Genomic DNA, 6,421 nt, shown 5'->3' on the forward strand with positions numbered 1-6,421 from the left:
CGCCAGTATTATGGTTTTTGTATACAGTACTTGATAACCTTCACAATTGGGCACGGGTATCCGATGTGTGATATGACCATAGTCACAGATCTGTCGACTGGCAAGTACTGAACGAGTAATTGAGTAGATATAAACATTGTAATCGCTCTCAATACTTTAAAATTATAAAACTTGTTTTGATTAAACTGGGATGCACTCGCCAGTATTTCTTGCTGATAAAATCTTTTTAAAACGCGTTTCAGGTAACTTACTGAGGAGCTAATAGAAGCCAGTTGGAGAGCACTGAATGCTTAAAAAAGTGGCTATAAAAGTTACCTAAATAAAATGGAGATCATGTTTTTAATAATTAGGGTTATCCCTATAAATTGTACTATGAATAAAACTTGGGTTTTATCCCATATAATTATTATAAAAATTTGGTGTTTTGAAACTCTGATAAATATTTCCTAACTACGGTCCTGATGAAAATTTTCCGTTGCATAATTAATAAACACTGATACCATCTAACTGGCTCGCGGCTCCCGCTCCCAGGGTGGGGTCGGGGGCTGTGACACAAATCTCGCACCAGGCTTGGTCGCGAGTAACCATCACCGGCTCATTGTCACAATCGACAAAGGACTTGCCTTAGTTCACGCGGGCACGCGCGAACCCAGTTTGCTTTCCATCTCGGGGAAAGATGAGAAAACTCACTTTGTATATGAAAAAGGTTGTTTTCGTCAACATACAGGGGATGCAGTGATTACCACTAAAGATGATAGTAGTTTACTACATTCACTTTCTATCAAACACATTTCCATGCTACGGTCCTACGCGGGCGCGCGCAGAGCGGCAATGGAAGTGTTGGCACCTGTGCATAGTTTATCACACGAAGCGATGCAGCGCAAGACCGCATCCTATTGTTATACAAGTGGAACTGACACTTTGACTTATGTGACCAACCAGCAAGTGGCATGCTTGGGCACTAACAACAGCGCTCAGCTGACCGCCCAATACGCCGCTGCCCAGCCCACATGCATAAAAGCTGATGGATAGACTGACAACCCCAGCAGGCCACGTGGTGGGTGTTCCTTCGTGCAACCGATACAGCAGGACACATGGCTACACCTCCGCATGGACCCAACACTTCTGTGACTTGTGCTCCTGTCAAGTCTACGAAAAGCTGTAAGTTGTCAGTCGGGCCCTGGGCCCATCAAGCGGCCCATTGGCCTTTCTCATTCAATCTTCGGCTATAAATACCCATCTCGAACTAGGTTTGAGGTAATGCTAATCCGCTCTTTCACAATTACTACTTAAATACTTATCTTGCTTCCAAATCAATTACTTATTCTCACGTCGGAGAGTGTTAACAAGGAGCAACCCCTACCCCATTCTCCTTGTTGCATGTCACGATGTGTTTCACTGTGCAGGTGACAGAATAGAGGACGACCTAGTCATCGATTGAGGAAAGAGGGGATTAACTCTACTTGACGAGACTCGACCCGTGGACTAACCTCTCGGTTAACCATTATTTCATCATTGGCGCCCATTGTGGGGCATTACTGTCACGGTCCCCGACCCGGTTTGACCCGTTTCAGGACCCGCGGAACAGAAAGTCTGCGGTAATCTTGTTTATTGTGAGTTTAGCAGCGGAAAATTTATTTCACAGGATCGGCTAAGTTAAAACTTTTCCCGATTATTTTTATTTCACAATTCGGGTTAAAACCCCGGGTAATTTATAATAACAAGTTTTTAGTAATAAAACATATTTCTTTATTTTATATCGAGCCACTATCTTAAGCTTGAAATGCTTCCTCTGCATTTTTCCTGAATTACAGCAGATCACCTGAAACATGTTTGAAAAAGATTTTGTCAGCGGGGAAATACTGAGTGAATTATTCTAGTTAATGAAAATGACACATTTTATGATTATTCACAGTGTTAAGATCTTTTACGCATGTTTCTGATATCAACCAATTACCCATAGTATTTGTCACTCGACCGAATCTATGACAGTGGTCATATCACCATTGGCTGCCCCAATGAATGACGTAAATCAATTAAATTAGGTACGCCCACCTAAAATGATTTAAACTGTAATATTGTGCACAATACCCCACATACTGGCTGCAATTTGGTGATTACATCAACTTAATCACTGGTATTATAATCCCGGAAAATGAATTTGGAGTATTGTAAATTAATCACAAACTGTGATAAAAGAATTTATAAAAAGAGAATAACTCACATTGCAGATTTAGTGTTGATAAAATTTAGATTTAATCCCTGTTAACCTAATTTCACAATAAAGCACACAAAACAGGATTAGTGATCAATACAACGATTACGATAATTCCCCGAGATCAATTTTGACAATGAATGTCCAAGTGCAATACTTCGGCTCATTTATCAAAATGACAAACGATAAAGTATAGTACTTCAACTCGTATATCGAATTATCGACAACGACAAAGTACAATGCTTCGGCTCATTATCGAATTATTGATAATGATAAAGCATAGCCCAATGTGGGCGGCACTTAGGCATTCTTTGGGTATATTGATCCCGGAAACTGCATCGTAATAGTGATCGAGTAATTACCCTGTTCTGCGGCAGCACCTCGATAATAGTGTGTGTGTGTTTAATAGTAATTTACGTCTAACTCAGTGTGTGTTATGAGTTTTTGCGTCGAATTAACGTCTGAAATCAAGTCCCGAACCCCTCTATTTATACTGAAAATGGGACCCACCCGCGTGTCGCGACAGGTTTGCCCGTGCCTGTCGCGTGTCGCGGGGCACACCCCTATGGCCTAGGGTAGCCTTGTTGTGGGTATAGGCCTGCTGAGTCGTCGTTCAACGAATTCCTATTTCAGACAACGAATTTCGAAGATAATTATGATTTAGGGTTTAGCCCCCCTGAATTTTAGGGGTCCTGATCCTGATTCCGATTGTTACGAAAATTTTAGGGTTAGTGCAGAATTACTTGGGTATCTCAATTAGGGTTTTCTTATAGCCTAATTATCATTTTAAATTATTAATTTTAGTGAGAGTTGTTACATCCTCCCCACCTTAAGAAAAATCTCGTCCTCGAGATTTACTGAAATAGATGAGGATATTTGCGTTTCATCTCGGATTCCAGTTCCCAAGTATATTCTGGCCCTCTTTTGGAATTCCATTTGACTTTCACCAATATGAGTCGTTTGTGTTTGAGAAACTTGATTTTCCTGTCTTCTATTTGTAAAGGTTTTTCTATGAATTTCAGCTTCTCATTTACCTCTATGTCTTGAAGAGGTATTACCAGAGATTCATCTGATAAACATTTCTTGAGATTGGATATATGAAATACATCATGTACTCCAGCTAGTCCTTCTGGTAGTTGTAAGCGATAAGCAACTGGTCCGATTCGTTGAATCACTGGAAATGGTCCAACATATCGGGGACTCAGTTTCCCTTTCTTACCGAATCTTACAACACCTTTCCAAGGAGATACTTTTAAAAGTACCTTGTCTCCTATTTGGAATTCAAGCGGTTTGCGACGATTATCTGCATAACTCTTCTGGCGATCTCTTGCTGTTTTTAGTCTTTCCTTGATCTGAGTTATCTTGTCAGTAGTTTCTTGTACAATTTCAGGACCTGATAATTGACTTTCTCCAATTTCTGCCCAACATACTGGAGTTCTGCACTTACGTCCGTACAGTGCTTCGAATGGTGCAGCTTCGATACTTGAATGATAACTATTGTTATAGGAGAATTCAATTAATGGTAAATGGTTATCCCAATTACCTCCAAAGTCAATTACACATGCTCTGAGCATGTCTTCCAGAGTTTGGATTGTCCTTTCACTTTGTCCGTCGGTCTGTGGATGATATGCAGTACTGAGATTAAGTCGAGTTCCCATGGATTCTTGGAAACTTGTCCAAAATCGGGAAGTGAAACGACTATCTCTATCCGATACAATGGAGAGCGGGACTCCATGTAAGGATACTATTTCATCCACATATAGCTTGGCTAATCTTTCCATGCTAAAGGTTTCCTTGATTGGTAGAAAATGAGCTGATTTGGTTAATCGGTCCACGATTACCCAAATAGCATCATTACCTTTTCTGGTTTTGGGTAATTTAGTAACAAAGTCCATTGTTATAAGTTCCCATTTCCATACAGGTATTTCTAATTGTTGTAGTAAGCCTGAGGGTTTCTGGTGTTCGGCTTTAACTTGTGAACAAGTTAAACACTTAGATACATATTCAGCTATGTCCTTTTTCATTCCGATCCACCAGAAATTCTTCTTTAAATCTTGGTACATTTTGTTATTTCCTGGGTGCACAGTATACCTAGATTTATGAGCTTCTTCTTAGATTTTTGATCTTAAATTTCCTCGTTTAGGTACCCAAATTCTGCTTTGATGAAATTTCCAAATTCCATCATTTCCTTGTTTTAATTCTTTTAGGTAACCTTTCATTCCTTCGGCATTGTCCTTGATTGCCGTTTTCTGGATTTCTTTCACTTGTTCCCGTAAATCTATTTGTAGATTTATTCTAAGAGCACGGACTCGCTTTTGCTTTTCACGGAACTTACGACTTAAGGCATCTGCTACTACATTGGCCTTTCCTTCGTGATATTGAATATCACAGTCGTAATCACTCAGGACTTCCATCCATCTCCTTTGTCTCATGTTTAACTCTTTTTGCCCGAATATATACCTTAAACTCTTATGATCTGTATAAACAGTAAATTTACTTCCATACAGATAATGTCTCCAAATCTTAAGGGCAAAAATTATGGCTCCTAGTTCTAAATCATGAGTCGTATAGTTTTCTTCGTGCTTTTTCAATTGTCTGGAGGCATACGCAATTACCTTCTTGCGTTGCATCAACACACATCCGTATCCTAATTTTGAAGCATCACAGTATACTTCAAAACCTTCCGTTCCTTCTGGTAAGGCTAAAATTGGCGCATTGGTTAATTTCTGCTTTAAGATTCTAAAGGCTTCTTCTTGCTTTGGACCCCACTCAAACTTAGTGGCTTTACAGGTTAGCTTAGTTAATGGTACAGCTATTTTGGAAAAATCCTTAATAAACCGTCTATAATAACCGGCTAAACCTATAAAACTTCTAATTTCCATTGCAGTTTGTGGAACCTTCCAGTTAATAATTGCTTCGATCTTAGCAGGATCTACGCGAATACCTTCGTGATTCACCATATGGCCTAAGAATTGCACTTCTTGTAACCAAAATTCACACTTTGAGAATTTAGCATACAACTTTTCTTTTCTTAACAAAGTTAAGAGTGCATGCAAATGTTGACAATGCTCGGCTTGACTTTTGGAGTAAATAAGTATATCGTCAATGAACACGATTACAAATTTATCCAAATAGGGTTTACAGATTCTGTTCATCATGTCCATGAATGCAGCTGGGGCATTGGTTAACCCGAAGGGCATGACTGTAAACTCATAGTGACCATACCTAGTTCTGAAAGCAGTTTTAGGTATGTCTTCCTCTTGTACTTTCAATTGATGGTATCCGGACCTTAAGTCTATCTTAGAGAAATACCTAGCTCCTTGCAATTGATCGAAAAGATCATCAATCCTAGGTAATGGGTATCGATTCTTAATTGTGACTTTATTCAATTCTCTATAATCAATACACATTCTCATTGATCCATCTTTCTTTTTTACAAACAACACTGGTGCACCCCAAGGGGATGAACTAGGTTGTATAAATCCTTTGCTTAGTAATTCATCTAGTTGCTTTTTCAATTCTAACATTTCGGTAGGAGCTAATCGATAAGGTGCTTTGGCTATTGGTGTAGTTCTTGGAATTAGATGAATTCTAAATTCTACCTCTCTATCAGGTGGTAACCCAGGTAATTCTTCGGGAAAGACATCTGGGTATTCTGAAACTACAGGAATTTCCTTGAGTTCCTTGTCCTTAGTACAGATGATTACAGAAATCATATATACTATTCCTTGGTTTCGTTCATAACTAGCAACTTTCATTACTGATATGAACTTCAATGGTTTCCGAGGTTTATCTCCTAAAATCTTAATTATCTCTCCTGTAGGTGTTTGAATTTCTATAGAATTCTTATCACAAATGATTTGCGCATGGTTGGCTATTAACCAATCCATTCCTAACACCACATCGAATTCAGCTAATTTCATAGGAAATAGGTTTGCAGTAAATTTATGACCTAAAAGTTCTATGTCTACTTTCTGCAAAACCTGATTGACTTCTACTGATTTCCCGTCTGCAGTTTCGACTATAAAGATCTGTCTAACGGTAGATAATGGTAACTTAAGAGCTTGACAGAATGAAGTATTGATAAAACTTTGGTTTGCACCAGAGTCAAACAATACTTTGGCATAAACGTTGTGAACTAGAAACGTACCGGCGATCACATCTGGAATGAGTTCTGCTTCTTGAGTAGTTAGCTGAAATGCTCTA

Source organism: Helianthus annuus, chromosome 3 (assembly GCF_002127325.2).
Source record: "Helianthus annuus cultivar XRQ/B chromosome 3, HanXRQr2.0-SUNRISE, whole genome shotgun sequence".
Taxonomy (NCBI): domain Eukaryota; kingdom Viridiplantae; phylum Streptophyta; class Magnoliopsida; order Asterales; family Asteraceae; genus Helianthus; species Helianthus annuus.